Source organism: Elephantulus edwardii, unplaced genomic scaffold, assembly GCF_000299155.1.
Source record: "Elephantulus edwardii isolate Elephantulus edwardi_28Jun2011 unplaced genomic scaffold, EleEdw1.0 scaffold00034, whole genome shotgun sequence".
Classification (NCBI taxonomy): Eukaryota; Metazoa; Chordata; class Mammalia; order Macroscelidea; family Macroscelididae; genus Elephantulus; species Elephantulus edwardii.
The window spans coordinates 986709-1006720 of record NW_006399784.1 but is presented as its reverse complement, the minus strand read 5'-3'; the positions used below and the strand labels follow the sequence as shown (position 1 = coordinate 1006720).

The 20012-nt window shown below is 37.5% G+C and overlaps 1 pseudogene; it reads left to right on the top strand.

Annotated features, from left to right (window-relative positions):
• Positions 1-11118, top strand: part of LOC102846075 — a 148297-nt pseudogene extending 137179 nt beyond the window's left edge.
• Positions 11119-20012: the final 8894 nt, after the last annotated feature.

The window sequence follows — 20012 nt, the reverse complement described above, 5'->3', positions numbered from 1 at the left end:
GGAGATTCAGTGCTTTTATTCAGCAGTATACTCAAAAAGCATCAATTCTTCTGTCATCATTATTCACTATCCAGCTCTCAGATGTGTAGCAAATGATTTAAAAAGACCACGTCCTGAGTCAGGCAGACCTTAGTCTTTACATCAACATCATTGTCCTTAGTATTTTGGAGATGTGCTTGACACAGACTTTTCCAATTTAACATGTCTCTTGATTTATTTTTGTTAAATCATTTTTATTTTGATTTGAAAGAAAGTTTACAGAAGCCTTGGATTTCATTGCTACATTATTTCCTCCCTTCCCTCCACCCCAGTCCACTTTGCTTTGTACTTCTTAGTCTAGACTATTGTAATGCAAATAATAAATTATGAACACTTCGTCAGAACAGATGAAGCAATGAACTATTTAAAATGAATATATGATTTCTTGACTGCTGATAACAAGGGTGTTGGATTGTATATCCAAGTCAGATTAAATTGTTGGTAATAACAATCTTTTCTATAAGAATGTTTCCTATCAGATCAGTGGTGAGGACTTTTGTCTTCTTTGTGTTTAGATAAAATTCATATTAAAATAGTTATTAATGCTGTTATGTGCCATCAAGGCAACTACAGCTCTTTGGAAAATGACTCTGAACCTGACCTTATAGTGAGCCAATGTTGCCAATCTGATACACCCTACGCTATTGCCACAGTCACTGTGGCAATATATCTCGTTCAGGTCTTCCTCTCTTGCACTGATTCTTCCAAACATGATATTCTTCTACAAAGAGTAGCCTCTCCTGGCAACATGTCCAGAGTATGTGAGGTGTAATTTCAAAATTCTTGCCTCTAAGGAGAAACCTGGTTCTATCTTTTCAAAACCAGATTTGTTTGTTCTCTTGGCAGTCCACAGTATGTTCTTTTCAGCACCACAACACAGAGGCATTGATTCTTCTTCTATCCTCCTTAGTCATTGTCTGTATCCCAGATGCATATCACGCAACTGAGAAGACCATGGCTTGGACTAAGTACATCTTAGTGTTCAGTCTGACACTGTTGCTCTTAACACTCTGGAAAAGTCCTTTACAGCAGAGCTCCCCACAGCAACTCATCTTCTGATTTCCTGACTACTGGTGCTGTTGGATGTGGATCCGATTAAAAGGAAATTATTAACAATTTTAATCTTTCCTCCAACTATTATGATGCTCCCTGGTAGGCCAGTGGTAAGAATTTTTTGGGGGTTTGTTGGGTTTTTTGTCTTTTTTTATGTAGAGATGTAATATATACTGAAGTTTACAATCTTTGATCATCTGCAGCAAATGCTTCAATTCCTCCTCAGGTTGTGTAATATGCATAAAGCAGTCTTCCGTCAAACCTGATGCCACATTCTTCTTCACAAATTTCAGACTCCAAAATGATATATTTAGGGTATAGACTGAAAAGTTTTGGAGAAAAAAAATACATCCATGACACACTTCTTTCTTGACTTTGAAGCATGCATTGTTCCTGTTTTCTGTTTAGACAATAGATTTTTCTTGGTTTAGGTATAGGATATGGAAGTGTTCTGGGATTCCCTGTCTTCTCACTGTCAGCCACAATTTGCTGTGATTCACACAGTCAAATGCCTTTTCCCAATGTTAATAATTGTTAATAATAATTGATGATTGGAATTAAAAATTAACACAAAGAGGAAAGTCAGAAATCACAGATTTGGGGACAGAAATGAGGCTGGAGATCTAATGATTGAATTTTACACATTCAATTATTTATTAATTACAGATGCTTATTTTTTTAAAAAAAGCACAAATGGTGACTTTACCCATGAACATCATAGGATGAATTGAAAAGGAATAAAACTGACCACATCTGTGGAAGCAATCATTGGAGAAGCTCAATATTAGCAGTCAAAACTAGACTAGTTTCCATCAACTGCTCATATACAAGTGCAGGGGTTAAGATGATCAAGTTGGAAGCTTTTTCAGTTAAGACAAAACTAACCTCCATCCCTGAATTGTGCAAGAATACCTGGATTCACCCACTGATGTTGACTTCTGATGTGGATGTGGTTATGGAAACAGAAATGTCAGTAAATAAGTAAATAAAGAGTAAAAATTATCCAGTTAACACATTTTATTACTTACACAATGAGAAACATCTCAAATAAAAGCTTTGAGGATGTACAGGTCTAGAGGGCATTCAATCATAAGTTCCTCTCTCCTTATCTCTTGACCAAGGAAAATCTTCAATAGTTCATTCAATCACTTGGCATTGAAGCTAACTAAAATTAAAATAAGCCACAGAACAATGCCATATTGTCTTAATTTCTAATAATTATTTAAATTTTTAAATACATCCAAGATTCTTATTAACCTTATCACACTTCTGGATTATTTATTATTTTTCAGAGTATTTATTTAGTTGTTTGGGTTTTTTTAATAGATTTTTGTTTGTGTGGGTTTTTATTTTATTTTATTTTATTAATTTTAATGAACACTTACAGAGATTTTAGATTTCCATTCATTGCACTTTTTTCTCTAATACTCCCCCTCTCCAGTTCATTCCTTTCTTTGAAAAACAAAAAATAAACTTAGGGAAATGTGGTAACTCGAAAGTACTAAAGTAAAAAGATACCAATATAAAAATTATAGTGCTCCTTATCTAAACCTCAGTATTTTCACTTGCTTCTTGGGCATCTGAAAGTTGAACAATGAATAATGATGACTGAAGAAGAGCCAATGTCTCTGAATTGTGGTGTTGGCAAACCGAATTGACTATACTATGGACTATACTACGGACTACAAGTCCATATATATTTTTACGTATTTATTTGTACATATACTATGGACAAACAAGTTTATCTTGGAGAAAGTGCAAACTGGGTGCTCTTTAGAGGTAAAGATTATGAGACTTTATTTTATGTACTTTGGGAATGTTATCAAGAAGTGTCAGTCTTTGGGAAAAGATGTTTTGCTGGAAAGATGGAAGATGAGCAAAAGAGGAAGAGTCTCAACGTTAGAGATTGACACAATGACTGTAATAAGTTGGAGCATATCTAAAATTGTGAGGATTAGAGAAGGATAAATTTCTGACCCCTTGTTCATGTGGTAGCCACAAGGAATAGTAAACTTGGCATCACTTAATAACAACAAAATACAAAATAAGACTTGAATACAGTACTCCAATATATTGAATCAGTGACTGGGATAATGGGGGTAGGTGTGTCAGAGATAGTGAGGTTGGCACAGGACAGGGCAGGGTTTAGGGCTTTTGTCCATAGGGTCACTATGAGTCACAGGGAACTCGATGGCATATAATGACAATAACAACAACAAAAACAACAACTCCAATGTATACTAATCCATTGGCAGAATATGTCCTAAGTTTAGTTTTTACTACCACCTGTCCACCATTTGTCAGCTTTTCAAAAAGCCTTGATGGCATAGTATGTTATGTTTTATGCTGGTAACCAGAAGGCCAGAACTTTGAATCTACCATTTGTTTTGTAGAAAAAAGATAAGCAGAGGTCCCTCATAAAGATTTACATCCTTGGAAAGTCAACCAAGGATTACTATAAGTTATAATTAATTTGATGGCAATGGGTTTTTGATGTTTGGCTTTTTTTAAACTTTTGGCTTAATTTTTCATATTTTGATGGCTTGTGTGTTGCTAAGATACCAAAAGTGATGACACTGATATTGCAAATACCAGTATTGTCACCCATGGTGGACAGATTTTAGTGAAATTTCTAGATTACAAGAGTTTTACTTTCACTAAACTTCTAAAACACTGCATGGTTAATAAGAGAACATTGTTTATATAGACTAGAAAATTATATTCTTAAATTGAAGAATCATGTTAGATGGAGAAGAGATTGAGGTTGTTAGCAATTAAAACTTGCTTGGATCCACAATCAACACTCTTAATACCAGCAGTCAGGAAATCAAAAGACAAAATGCATTGGGAAAGTTTGCTGTCATGAACTCCAGAGTGCTGATAAACAACGATGTCAGTTGAGATGCAAAGGTGCACCTAATCCAGGCCAAGGTCTTCTCAATTACTTGCTATGCTTCAGAGAGTTGGGCAATGACTAAGTTGACAGAAGGAACAGATGCCTTCGAGTTGTGGTGCTGGAGAAGAGTCTTGAACATTCCATGGACCTCCAAGAAAACAAATTGTTCTGTCTTAGAGAGGGTGAAACCAAGTCTCTCCTTGGAGACTAAGATTTTGAAGCTCTACCTCACTTACTTTGGGCATGTGACCAGGAGAGATCTGTCCTTAGAGAAAGATATGCTTGGGAGTGTGGAGGGACAATGCAGGATAAGGACTGATGGACTGATAGAGTAACTGGGGCAATGGGGATTGGTATGTCAGAATTAGTGAGACTGGCTCAGCACAGGGAAGGGTTCAGAGCTCCTGTCCATAGGGTTACTATGCATTGCAGGTGATTCAATGGCACATAACAACAATAACAAACTATGACAGGTTTGGAAGCAAAAGTGGCATCCACTTCCTTAATAACATGCCTCCGGAAACTCTATGAACTTTGATAAATGTTGATTGTTGTAGAGGGGCTTCAAGCCTTTTGTTCATAAGGTCACTATGAGTCGTTTTTGACTCAAAAGCAATCAACAATAACATAATTATGGTACAGGAATAGATCAGGTTTTATTCTGTTATACATAAAATTTTTTTAATAAAAACCTATTGCTTATGAACTAACAACAACAATGTTCCATTGTTGTTATGTGCCGTTGAGTGGCTTGAGACTCATAGCAACCCTATGTACAACAGCCTAAACTCTGCTCTGTCCTGTGCCAATCGCACTGTCTCTGACACTCCCATCCAAATTATCCCAATCACTGAATCAGGCCACCTCATAGAGGGCCTTCCCCTCCTGCGCTGTCCCTCCACCCTCCCAAGCATGATGTCCCTCTCCAAGGACCGGTCTCTCCTTACAACATGTCCAAAGTATGTCAGATGAAGCCTTAGAATCCTTGCCTCCAAGGAGACACCTGGTTTAACCCTTTCTAGGATGAATCTGTATTTTTACCTAGCAGTCCATGGTACCCTCAACACTCTTTTCCAACACCACAGTTCAAAGGCATCAATTTTCCTTCTATCCATCTTGGTCATTGTCCATCTCTCTGATGCAGAACAGGTAATAGCAAAGATAATGGCCTGTATCAGATGTACCTTAGTCTCCAGAGAGACACCATTGCTCTTCAGTACTTTGGAGAGGTCCCTAACAGCAGACTTTCCCATGGAAATATGTCTTTTAATTTCCTGGTTTAATTGCAAAGACCATGGCCTGAATAAGGTGCCCGTTCATCTGTAGACTGGCATCTTTGCTCTTTAGTACTTTGGAAAGGTCCCTAACAGCAGACTTTCCCAATGAACAATTGGGACCCAACAATATAGGTTTAACACACTGCAAAGTGTATCTTCCATATTTTCCTTTTAGTTGGTAATAATGATGTCTGGATTGCTTACAAAGACTACATTTATATTTTTTCATAATTATTCAAATATAAAATATGCATCAGGAGTGTATTGTTCACCTGTACCTACTCAACCTGTGTGCTAAGCAAATCACTAGAGAAGCGGAAATATATAAAGAAAAGTGTAGCATCAGTATTGGAGGAAGAGTCATCAACAATCTGCATTATGCAGTTGAAACAACTTTCCTTGCAGAAAGTGAAGAAGGCTTAAAACAATTGCTACAGAGGATCAAAGACTATAGTCTTCAATATGGTTTATATCTCAACATCAACAAAAATTCTCACCACTCGGCCATAGGACTCCCCATGATAGATGAAGAAAGATTGGAGTTGTCAATACTTTCATTTTATGTGAATCCATAATCAATACCCATTATATAAGCCATCAAGAAATAAAAATATATGTTGCATTGGTAAAATCTGCTGTAAAGGATCTCTACAAAGTGCTAAAGAGCACAGATATCGGTTTAAAAAGTAGGCACCCTTATCCAAGTCATAGTATTTTTTTTTGTTTCCTATGCATCTGAAAGTTGGAAAATAAATATTGTTGTGTTCCATCAAGGTATAATCAACCCATAGCTGACCCTCAAGCACACTTTCATTGTAAAACAGGAGATTTCCCATCCTTCTTCTCTAGGGAATTTGTGTACCTGAATATGTGCCTTTGAGATTGCAGCACAGCTTTTCAGTAGGCCACAAGAGCTCCCTGGATAATGAATAAGGAAGATTTAAGAAGAATTTATGCCTTTGAATTGTGATAGTGACGAAAAATCTTGAATGAACTTCCCAGAGTAAATCTGTCTAAGCGGAAGTACATTTAGAGTGCTCTTAGAGGCGAGGATGATGAAAGTTGGTCTAACTCACTTTGAGTAGGCTATGAACCATCAGACTTACCAAACAAGAGGCTTCCAGCCCACATCTGATTGTTAACTAAATCCAGCCGACCAATCAGTTTACACTAGGTTGTGAACAAAACAAAACAAAACAAAACACCAGCATCCAAACAAATCAAAACAACCTACCCTCCAGAATCCAACTGCTTCACACAGGATTCTGCAAGCCAGAAGTTTAGTCAGGGCCCAACCAGCTTTTAACTACAAAATCCAACCCACCAGGTCCTGATTGAATTAATTAATTTCTTTCACCAAGTCCATACTTATTGACTACAATTCCTTCTTCCTTGTTTCTAGCCTTTACATTCCTATCGCCAATTATCACTAAAGCTTCTTGATTGTATATTTGGCAATTTTGGACTGCAAGATTGGGAAAAATTTTTCAATTTCCTTATCTTTGGTTTTATCTATAGGAGCACATATTTAAATAATAGTCATATTAACAGGTAGTCCATGTATGCATATGGGTAACATCAAATCACTCACAACATTGTACTTCAGAATAGAGCTTGAAATTGTCTTTTTAACTATTAATGTAATGCCACTCTTCTGTTTTTCATTCTCAGCAAAGTATACCATGTGGTCAAATGTATACTATATCATCTTACTAATACCTAGAATGTTGATGTTCATGAGTTGCAGTTTATTTTTCACAACAACTAACTTTTCTAGCTTTAACAATACTCATATCCGATACATTCCACATTCCAACTATTAAAGAGGTTTTGCAATTGTTTCTTCTCATTTTATTTGACTTTCAATTGGGCTCCACCTCTAGTACTATAACTATCCTTGTTCTTCTATTGTTCATTGGTTTTTAAGAGGCCTGCTATTTTAGAAATGATTGGCTAGTCCTATTTTTTAGTTTGTCTTTATCTGGGAGGTATGCTGAAACCTGTCAGCCTTGGGTGACCCTTCTGGCACAGCTTTTACCATCACGGCAACTCACAAGTTACCTCCGTATAGCAGACTAACCTATAAGTTTGTTTTATGTTTGGTTGATTGGGTTTTATTTGTGTGTGTGTGTGTGTGTGTGTGTGTGTGTGTGTGTGTGTGTGTGTGATTTTTAGTTTGTTGGTATTGGTTTTTTGGGTTGGTTTTTCTTTCCTTGTTTTTTTCTTTTAGAGGTCCAACACTTATCTGTCTGTTTGTTATACTGGAGGAATGATCTGCATATTGCCAATTAGAGTTTGTTGTTGTTAGCTGTCAAAGAGTCAACTCCGAGTCATATTGTACAACAGCTCCGAACCCTGCTCTATCTTCAGCCAATTTAATTGTCACTGACACACCTACCGCCATTACCCTTGTAATTGAGTCGATTCATCTCATCCAGGGTCTTCCTCTCTTGCACTGACTCTCCACCATTCCAAGAATGATGTTCCCCTCCAAGCAGTGGTCCCTCCTTACAATATGTCCAAAGCATATCAGCCAGAGCTTCAAAATCCTTGCCTCTAAGGAGCAGCATAGTTTCACTCTCTTCTGAGACAGACCTGCTTGTTTTCTGGGTCATTCATGGTATGATCAATACTCTTCTCGACTAGCACAACTCAAAGGCATCAATTCTTATTCTATAATCTTTAGTCATTGTCCAGCTCTCTGACACATAGCAAGTGATTGTGAAGACCATGGCTTATAGTTTGTTGTTGTTTTGTTGTTGTTATGCGCAGCTGAGTTGCCTGCGACTCATAGTGACCCTATGTACAACAGCCCTAAACCCTGCTTTATCCTGTGGCAATATTTTTGTTTCTGACACAACTACCCCCATTACCCCAGTGACTGAATCAATCTATCTCATCGAGGATCTTCCTCTCCTGCGCTGTCCCTCCGCTCTCCCAAGAATGATATCCCTCTCCAAGGACTGATTCCACCTTGTAACATGTCCAAAATATGTCAGACAAAGCTTCAGAATCCTTGCCTCCAGGGAACAGCCTGGTTTCATCCTCTCCAGGACAAATTTATTTGTTCTTTTTGTAGTCCATGGTATATTCAATTCCTTTCTTCAGCACAACAGCTCTATTGCATCAACTCCCCTTCTACCATCTCTAGTAATTGTCCGGCTCTCTGATGTATAGCAAGTAATTGCAAAGACCATGGCCTGTATCAGACACACCTTAGTCTCCAGACTGATATCATTTCTCTTCAGTACTTTGAAGAGGTCTCTGACAGCAGACTTTCCCAATGCAATTTGCCTTTTCATTTCCTAACTGCTGGTACTACAGTTTAGGGATATATAAATTTGCTTTGTCTTTGAAATAGGTTGGATTGACACACTTTCTCTAACAACAGGCTAGAGTATGGCAAAGATCATACAGATGGCACAGAGGAGGGCATGGTTTACATCTGTTGTCTATAATGTCACTAGTGTTGGCTCAAAGGCACATAACAACTTCATACCTGTGTGTTTTTTGTTAGATATCATAGAGAAAATTCCGATACAGAGAAGCCATATGTAAATAGAACAGAATACTGCCAACTCCTGCCCTGTCTTCACAATCTTGAGCCCATTTTAAGAGTTACAGTGCTATTTTGTCTCACTGACAGTCTTTCTTATTTTTGCCAATTTGTCTACCCTCTATTTAATGGGTTTAATGTCTTTTTTCAGGGACTGATCTCTCCTGATAATATGTTCAAAGTATGAGCATTAAAGTCTCAATCACTCTTGCTTCTACAAAGTATTCTGTCTTCACCTTGTCTAAGACAGATTTGATTGTTTTTCTAATTGTCCATGATATATCCAATGTGTTTTGTCAACATCATAATTCGAATAAAAGAATTCTTCTTTTGTCTTCCTTATTTTTTGTCCATCACTCATACACTGGGGAGAGACTTAACGTGAGCTGAATCCGGACTCGGGCTGCTTGAGACATAGCAGGTTTGAGGGCTCAGGGCAATTATGGTGTTCTTTGGGCCCCATGTCCAAAGACATGGTCTGGGTCGGCAGAGCAGACATGCCAGATGAATTGGGGATCTGGCGGAAGGATTTTGTCAGCATTTGGACGTGCCAGCTTGCTTAAATCCCGAAGGGCCCTCAGGCCTGCCACCCTCGGGCCAGTCTTTCATTGTTTTTGTTCAGACATTCCTCTAGGTAAATAGCCCTGGTGTGCAAGTTGCCATACAGCGGTAACTTGTGGTTGCTGTGAGGCTGAACACTGTGACACTGATGTGTCAAATGTGCTAATTAATGGCTGGTGACTCAATGCGGACGGAGAGTGGGGTGGAGTTCCCCGATTGAAACAAGCTTGGAAGGAGGAGTGCCATCCACTTCTGTAATAGCTTGCCTCTGGAAACCCTATGAACCTGGAGAGAAGATGAGAGACACCCAAGCATTAAGGATCGCTATGAGTCGCCTGCAACTAGATGGCACTTAACAACAACATACACATGTGAGGCTATTAAAATACCATGCCTTGGATCAGGCACACCTTAGTCGTCAATGTGACATCTTTACTTTGCAACTTTAAAAGAGACCTTTTAGTCCCACCACCTCCATCCACCTGCAGTCCACGGACACCCGGGGCTGTCCTTATGCAGTGCAGCCTATTTGTTGACATCAGTACCCACCTCTGTGCTCTGGCCTTTTTAAGGATCCTTGTGCTTTTATTTTTGTTTCTGTCTTGCCTGTTAAGCTCCAAATATTTAGGCGAGAGTGTTTGTTTTGTTTGATTTTAATGTGCTAGTTCCAAGGTAAGAAATTCTTAAAAGATCAAGAATGAAATAAGGCTTGTGATGAAGTTGTTGTAGATTCTACAGAATATGATTTTTATCTTTTACCTAGTGAAATAATTAATCAAAACATTACTGTTTTCATTGGAAATGGTGTGGTGATTCATTTACCTGGGTTGTTTGAAGAAGCTGAGAAAAATGTTTTTTTAAAAAAAAAAGGAATACGTCTAGAAATTTGAAGGAAAAGACCCTCATCATATCAGGCAGAGCTCATACTGTATTTGATTTTCATCAAGCAGCTAATGAAATTCAACAACAACAAAGAAAAGAGCAAATAGGGAAGAATTGGAGCACCATAAAAAGCACATTAATTTAACTAATTCTTCCAAAGATGCTCAGAGTGGGCTTCAGATGTATGATCTTGTCTCTGACTTTGATGGCTTCTCCGAGAGGTTCAAAGTTCTAGCTAATCAGTACAAATCCATACACCCTAGTTTGAGAAGATACACTGAAGGTGAATTATAAAAATATAAGGATTTTTATATGGAAGAGTTAAACCAACAGTGAGAGATGGTGTTTATTTCCTACATAAGCATGGACCACAAAAGAAAATCTTGGTAGAAGGTGCAAATCCAGCACTGCTTCATATTGATTTTGGGGCTTATCCTTTCATAACCTCTCCAAATTATATTGTTGGAGGTGTCTGCACTGGTTTGGATATGCCCCCTAAAAATGTGGGGGAAGTGTATAATGTTGTGAAAGCATACATCACCAGTGGAGACGGGTGGCTTTCCTACAGAATAGGACAACAAAATTGGGAAATTATTGCAAACAAGGAGCAGAGAATTTGATGCAATTACTGGAAAGAAAAGACGGCTAGACTTGTTTTGCTCAAATATGCTCACTTGATTATTGGATTTACTGTGTTGGCACTTGGAAAGTTGACTATTTTGGACATGTGTACAGGATCAAATTTGTACTTAGAAGTTAGATGGTGAAATCATACTTCATTTCCCAGCCAACCAGTAAGTCTTAAAAAAAATAAAGTTCATAAGACTCTACCAGGATGGAACACAGATACATAAAATGCAAGGAATCATCTGTCAATGAACAAAATTAGATTCAATTTCTTAATGATGAACTTTAAAATCCAGTGCAAAATTCAGAGGATCTATGATTCAGCTCTTTTAAAAATTTCCAGTGACACAAAACACGCTTCTGAAGATAAGAAAAAAAGACCTTCATAGACATTTCACTTACGATCTGAAAATTCAAGGATAAAGACACTGAAGTGAGTTGTAATCCCTGCAGTTATCTACAGCTTCTTCAGCTGGATGACTGTTGTGGAAGTTAATTTTGGCATTTTCCAGTGTCAGCTTCTGTTAGCTGCCATAATTGTCTAATCATTCATTGCTCCTGCTGCTCATGGTGCCGCATTTATTTTTAATAATCCATGTTGTTTGTAAATGGAAATAAAATTATTTTCAATGTAGTTTTTCTTTATTATTAACATTGTATGTTCATAGGGTTGTGCCCTCTGTTGGATGGTAAGAACAACTAATATAGTTTGGCCAATATTTTTTTTACTTTACATTATGATCACCCAATTTTGTCGCTGTTGTTAGAAAAAAGGAACAGATAGAAGTTCTGTAAATTTTTTAAAATGCTATACATTCTTTTAAAATTATGAACTGTTTCTTTTCTATTGAGACCATCCCAAAATTGAGCTTTGTAGGGGAGGAAGCAGTTATAAATTATTTAATTTGTACAGAGTACAGAACTTTTTTATCTCTGTAAATTATTTAATAAATTGTGCAAAATGTTCAAAGAAAAAGGTGTCCCCCACAGAAATATTCTAATTTAAGAAAAAAGAAAACTCATTAAAAGACCTGTTGTGATATTTGTTGAATATTTCATTTCAGATACTAACTTGGGCCAGTGGAGGAGAGATCATTATTTGACAATTAGGTTTGGTTTAAATTAGATGCCACTTAAATTTATTTTATTATATCAATAGCTGGTTAAAAATAACCAAATATTTCTAGTAAAACCTAAACAAAAACCAAAATCACTTTGCAGGCGATTTGCTCAATGGAGTACATCAGTTGATTTTTTTGGCTGCTGCTTCCATGGAGTTTTATTGTAGACCCAACTAAAATTAAATCTTTGACAACTTCAATCTTTTCCCAGTTTATCACAATGTTGCTTATTGAACCAATGTGATGATCTTTTTTCTTTATCTGAGGTATAATCCATTCTGAAGATAGTACTTTTTAACCTACACCAAGCCCACTTTACATTCAACAACTAAAGTTGTACCATCCACATATTGTAGGTTGTTAATGAGTTTTACACACTGAAGTTTGGGAATCACAAAATAATCTATCTTGATCAAAAAAATATGAGATATTCTCTCATCATTGTTATAAATACTAGATATACACACAGAGAATTATGTCTTGTTCATGGCTGTTTGTTTATCATTGAGAAAAATATCTGATGCATAGGACATAATAAATAGATGTTTTGGAAGCAGGAGTGGCATCCACTTTTTAAACAACATGCCTCTCAAAACTATATGAACTTTGATAAATGATGACTGTTATAGAAATGCTTCAGGCCTTTTGTTTACGGGTTTACCAGGAGTTGTGCTCAACTCAAAGACAACAATAACAACAAATATATATGTTAAATAAACTAATGATAGTTTATCATTAGGAGTATTTAATCACAGTTTGAAGCATTCTTTTTTCTGTTCTCTCAAAAGCATCTTTACATGAAATATAAAGGAGGGAAATTGAAATAAATGGCATATAGATAATATGTTTGATTTGAGAATTTTACTTAATTAAAAGCATTACTTTGCTAGTTTTTACTTCAATTTATGAATTGAATTGTGTCCCAGAATATATGGCCTGAAATCCTAACATCTGTGCCTGCAAATAGCAGTCATTGTAATACTATGGATAATGGCTTGGCTGCTAACCAAAATATCAATGGTTCAAATCTGCCAGCCATGCTTTAAGAGATTTTAGCCTTTGCAATTTTTTAAATAATCTTTGTAATATCACTGTTGGTAAGATTACGAAATGGTACAACCACTCTGAAAGTCTAGTTTGGCATTTCCTCAAAAAGTTCAACAGAGAAATTCCACTGATTAGCATATACCCTGAGAAAATGGGAACTGATGCACAAATGGAGATTTATACACCAAGATTCATAACAGTATTAGTCACCATCTCAAGAACATGGAAACAGCCCAAAAGTGCAACCACAACTGAATGGATTGAAAAATTATGGTACATTCACATGATGGAATACTATGCAGTATGCAGGAGTAATTGTTTTGAAAATTACTGCCTAACTCGGGAGAGACTGGAGAGCATTGTGCTAAGTGAATTAACTCAGTCCCGTAAGGCTAAATACTGTATAAGACCATTATTGTATAAACAGAATGATAACTAGTAAATTGTTTATGAGGATCCAAGGAGGAAAGGGTAGGAGCAGAGGGGTGGGGATGAACAGGAGTGTAATCATAGGATCGCACAATTTGATGGACAGATGGATAAAGGAAATGAGAAAGATCCAGTGTGAAAAACAATGTGTATGCACTTTGTAAGTAAACTAGTATAAAATAAAAATTTTATTTAAAAAAAATTACAGCCTTGAAAACACTATAAAGAAGGCCCATTCTGTCCTATGTGTTCATTGGATGCCAGAACTAACCACATGAAAATCGTTTTAAATGTTTATTTGGTATCTGATCTGTGGGTATGATTCAGTTTAGAAATAATGAATTTTCTTTCAATGCCTAAATGAGATTATAATGATGATACGTTACAATCTGAATTAGGAGAAAGAAATATACGAACCAAACAAACAGGCACAGAGATGCTTGCAGGAAGAAGAGAACTACCATGTGAGGACTGGCTACAAGATAACAAAGTCCAAGGAACCATAGAGCGCGCAAGTCTATTGAAACGTGGATTTTTACTTTCAGCTTCAAAAACTGTGACGTAACAAATTTATTTCTTTAAAGTAACTCATTTCTGGCACCATTTGACCAATATAGAAAAATACTTCGTAGCACTGTTGTTGTTGTCACATGCGACACATAGCGACCCTACGTACAAGAGCCCTCAACCCTGCTCTATCCTGTGTCAATTTTACTGTCTCTGACATATCTACCCCCTTTGCTCTAGTGACTGAATCAATCTGTCTCATCAAGGGTCTTCCTCTCCTGTTCCGTCCCTCCACCCTCCCAAGCATGATGTCCCTCTCAAAGGACTGGTCCTTCCTTGTAACATGTCCAAAGTATGTCAGACAAAGCTTCAGAATCCTTGACTCCAAAGACTAGCCTGGCTTAACCCTCTCCAGGACAAACCCTTTTGTTCTCCTAGTAGTCCACGGTATATTCAATATTCTCCTCCAGCACCACACCCAAAGGTATCATTTCTCTTCCTATCATGCCTCGTCAATGTCCAGCTCTCTGACTCATAGCAAGGTATTGCAAAGACTATAGCCTGGATGGGGCACACATCTGCTGAGAGAATTTGGCACTTTTGATTTTTTTCTGATTCCAGATCTTTTCACATTTCATTATAATACTTTGTCTTCCTGCCCTTTGAAATCTTCTGTTCAGCTCCTTAATTTCTTGATTTATTCCTTTAGTTTGGTTTCTCAGAACTCTAATGCACTATTCAGAGTCTCATCTGACATCCATTGTGGTCTTTTCTTCCTTCTCTGTCTGTAACGACATCTTTCTTTATCCATTGATGATACTCTTGACATCCTCCCACAACTCATCTGGTCTTCATACATTAGTGTTCAAGGCTTCAAATCTGTTCCTGTGATGGTTTTGAAATTCAAGTGGGATAGGTCAAATTTTGGTTCACGTGGATTTGATTTCATTTTCTTCAACTTCAGCTTGAACTTGTATATGAGCAGTTGGTGGTCTTTTCCACAATCAACACCTGGCCTAGTTTTCACAGTTGATATTGAGCTTCTCCAGCAATTCTTTCTATTGGTGTAATCTATTTGATTCCTATGCATACCTTCAGGTGAAATCCATGTGTATAGCCTGTGTTTGTGTTTCTTAAAGGTAACTAAAATACTTAGCATCATGAATATTTTCAGTGAAAGGAGGAATTCTTATCTAACAATTAATTATTTTGGAGTGTTTCTGAAAACTCTAAAAAAAAAAATAAAACAACCCCATTTTAAAGAAATCCATAGACCTTTGTGGGAGGTTTTTGGGGTGCTTTGGGTTTTGCTTGTTTTGGGTTTTTTCAGACTTGTTTAAGCTTGTACAGCATGGACAAAGACTTTCACACATTTCTATAAAATTCATATCAGAGGAAAGTTCATCAACAACCTGCGTTATGCAGATAACACAACTTTGCTTGGTCAAACTGAAGAGGACATGAGGTGTTTGCTGCTGAAGGTCAAGGAGTTTAGTCTTTAACATAAATTGAACTCAACATCAACATCATTGGGACTATTTGCAGCTTCATGATGGACAGAGAAGAGATTGAGATTGCTGATAACTTCAGCTTGCTAGGTTCCACAATCAACACTCTTGGCACAAGTGTCAAGAAACCAAAAGGCTAATTACTTTGGGACTGTAAGCTGTCAGGGAAATTTCTATAGTAATGAAGAGTAATGGTGTCAGTCTAGAGACTAAGGTGCCAGGAGAACAAACAGGATGAGATGGCTTGATTCAGTGACAGATCCAGGCCATGATCTTTGCAATTGCTTGCTATGCATCAGAGAGCTGGACAATAACTAAAGTTGATAAGAGAAGGATTGATGTCTTTGAGTTGTGGTGCTAAAGAAGAGTGCTAAACATACCATGGACTGACCAAACAGGTGTGTCCTAGAGAGGGTGAAATCAGGATACTCTCTCGAGGCAAGGATTAGGATTTTGAGGCTCTGTCTCAGATAGTTTGGGCATCTGGCCAGGAGGGATAAGTCCTTGGAGAGGGACATTATGCTTGGAAGAGTGGAGGGAGAGTGTAGGAAGGGAAGATTCAGGATGAGATGGTTTGACTCAGATACTGAACCAATGAGATTAGTTCTGTTGGAGACAATGAGATTAGCATAGGATAGGGCAGCTTTCATACCTGATGTACATAGGTTTGTTATGAGTCGAAGGCGACTCGATGGTACATAACCACCACAACAACAAGGTTATTGTGAGGTGACCAAGACAAAGACATTCCTCTAGGTCTTATAGCCCTGGTGTACAAGTTGCCATCCCGCAGCCACTTGTGGTTGCTGTGAGGCTGAACACTGTTACACGGATGTGTCAAATGCGTTAATGGTTGGCTACCCAACACGGACAGAGAGTGGGGTGGAGCTCCCTGATTGAACAAGCGTGGAAGGAGGAGTGGCGTCCACTTCCATAATAGCTTGCCTCTGGAAACCCTATGAACTTGGAGAGAGGATGAAAGGCACCTAAGCGTCAAGGACTCTCCTTCATAGGGTTGCTATGAGTCGCCTGCGACTCGATGGCACTTAACAACAACAACAGGTACTATAAAGAATCCTTATTTCCCAGAAAAGAAATTGAGACTCAGAATATTTGGATCTCTTGCTCAAATCCATTTCCTTAATAACTGATAGAGCTATGGCCATAACTAGTAGTCAGTTTATGAGAAATAACATTATAAATAAACATGAATATATATGTAGAAAGAGAGAGAGATGAATATATATATAGATAGATGATTATATATAGATGAATAGATATACGAATATTTATGTGTATGTGTATATATACACACACACACACACATATATCTACCTACCTTTATTACAACTTGTCCACTCCATTGTCCATGGTTTCAATCTTAGTTGAGGTTTTCTTCTTTTATTTTTTTCTCTTTACATTTTTCTCCAACTACCCAACTCTTCACCCTGAAAATGTGTTTACAAACTACTATTGCTTCTGTTAGGTGCCATCGAGTCAAGTACAACTCATAGTGACTCTATGAACAACACACCTGAAACTTTATTCTATCCTGTGCCAAATTCATCATCTCTGATATACTTGAGCCCATTTCTGCAGTCACCAAACCAATCCATATCATTGGTAGTCTTCCTGTCTTTCACTTACCCTGCCCTTTTCCAATCATGAGATTCCTTTCTGAGGAGAGTCATGACTATAGCCTTATACCTCTAACTATGTGATCTTAATTGTCTAGGGACCCCAGTTGCTGAAATCTTAAATTCATCACAATGAGGCTTTGCATTTCCTTACATTATACCTAATAATGACTAAGCATGGTGAAGTACTGGACACTGTGTCTGAAAGGTAACTTTGTACGGAGGATTCCTCAGTAGCCGCACTGAGTGCTCCTAAGACGGCACAGAAGTCGCAGATGCTTCTACCCAGCAGCCTTCCTTCCCTCCTCACTTCACTCACGGTCAGATTTTATACCAGGTAGGTTTGGGGTTTTAAAAAATTTTTTTTTTACATTTTGTACTAATTTATTTACAAAATTAAAATACAAATTTGAACAACTTATTTCAATTTTCCTCAACCCCCTACCCATCAAATTGTACAACCCCATGATTAATCCCTTCTCACCCTACATATCCTCATCCCTTTGCTTCCAAATCCTTATACTCATTCTACAATAATGGTTTTATGCAATATTTATCATGTGGGACTGAGTTAGTTCACTCTGCATAATTCCTTCCAGTCCTCCTGAGTTAGGTAATAATTTACACAATCATTGCTCCTTCATGCTGCATAGTGTGAATGAGCCATAATTTTTCAATCCATTCATTTGTGGTTGGACATCTGGGCTGTTTCCATGTTCTTGTGATGGTGAATAATGCTGCTATGAACACTGATGTACAGATCTCAGTCTGTGCCTCAGTTCTCATATTCTCAGGGTTTATTACAAAAATTCTTTATCCATTCATAGTTGCACACATTATGAGCATCTCTGTGTCTTTGAATGAAGGGAATAATGTGGTAAAACAAATAAACAAAACTGATTTTAAATCTTTTAAATAATTTAAATTGTGATCCTTCAAAAAGCCTGAAAGCAGGAGTGGCGTCCACTTCCGAAATGGCTTGCCTCCAGAAACTCTATGAACAATGCTCAGGCCTTTCGTTCCTAGGGTCGCTATGAGTCATCTACAACTCGACAGCACCTAATAACAACAACAGCAACAAATAATTTAAGTTGTGATCCTACAAATATAATGGTAAAGGGGCGGATCTAGAAGAATTGAAAAGTAGAAAGTCAGATATAATTCGTATTCAGTGTAGCTGATTTTAGTCGAGGAAGGGAGAAAGGGAAGAAGACAATCAGAAGAATTGACACAGTGACTTCAGCAATGGGTTCAAGTTTGTCAGGGATTCTAAAGATGCTATAGAATAGGAAAGGGTTCAGATCTACTGTTCATAGGGTTGCTATGAGTGGTATTCAACTTAATAGCACTTGTTGTTGTTGTTCTTGTTGTTATGTGCTGTCGAGTTGCCTGCAATTCCTAGTGACCCTATGTACAATGACTTTGAAGCTTGCCCTGTCCTGAGCCAGTCTCACTGATTTCAACATATCAAAAGTGATTGCCCTAGTTACTATATCAATCCATCTCATCCAGGGTCTTCCTCTCCTGTGCTGTCCTTCCCCCCCTTCCAAGTATGGTGTCCTTCTCCAAGGACTGGTCCCTCCTGGCCACATGCCCAAAGTGTATGAGATGGAGCTTCAAAATTGTAGCCTCCAAGGACAAACTTGGTTTCACTCTCTCCAAGACAGATCTATAACATATCACAATGACATAATCCCCTCTACTTATTACCATCATGTTAGGACAAGCTCAGAGCTAACCCTATAGTAGGCTTTTGTAATATTTAAATCACATGGGAGGAAATTGCTTATCTTTCTCCCATGGACTCATCAGTGGATGAGAAGAGCCTTTTTGGGTTAGCAGCACAAATCCTTATAGACTCTTTATTATTTAGAATTAGTCTAGAGAATGAAAGTATCTATGTGATTTGATTTAAATTCATTAACAACTTTGTCCCTCACTCCCACCACCCCCCAGAGGCTTTCATCCCTAGTGTGTGTATTAAATGTCACAATTAAAACTTTCACCCTGCAAAGCTTTTACTCTTGATATAATGCACAGGCATAATATTTATTATTTATTTTGTTTAAGTTATTACTTTAATAAACATTGCAGAAATACCTTTCTCAGGGCATAGTATTTTCAATTGAAGTCATATTTCTAGGCAGTAATGTATCTCTACAGTAAAAATCTGCATGGCTTACAATCAGGAAGGGTGTACACCAGAGATGTATCCATTCTCCATACCTATTAAATCTGTATGTGAAGCAAAGAATTTGTGAAGCTGGATTCTATTAAGAAGAATGTGTCACCAGGATCAGAGGATGATTCACTAACAATCTATATTATGCAGATGACACAATTTTGCTCACTAAAAGTGAGGAAGATTTAAAACACTTGCTACAGAGCAACAAGGACTATAATCTTCAGTATGGATTACATCTACACATCAAGAAAATAAAGGTCCTCAGCACTAGCTGACAAGCAACATCATGGTAGATGGAGACAGGATTAAAATTGCCAGTGATTTTATCTTGCTTAGATCATCAATAAACACCGTTGGTACCAGCAGTCAGTAGAATTGGGAGATGTATTACATAGAGTAAGTTGGTTGTCAAGTATCTCTACAAAACACTGAAGACCAATGATGTCAATAAGAAAGAAACAGGCCATGGTCTTTTCAATCACTTGTTAATCATCTGAGAGATGGACAATAAAAGAGAATAATAAAAGAAAAATTGATGTTTTGATTATGGTACTGGAGTACTGAATATCCCATAGACTGCCAAAAGAACAAACAAAAGTGAAGCCAGTGTGCTCTTTGGAGACAAAGATGGGGAAATGTTGTTATACTTGGGACATGTTGTTGTTGTTGTTATGTGCCTTCGAGTCG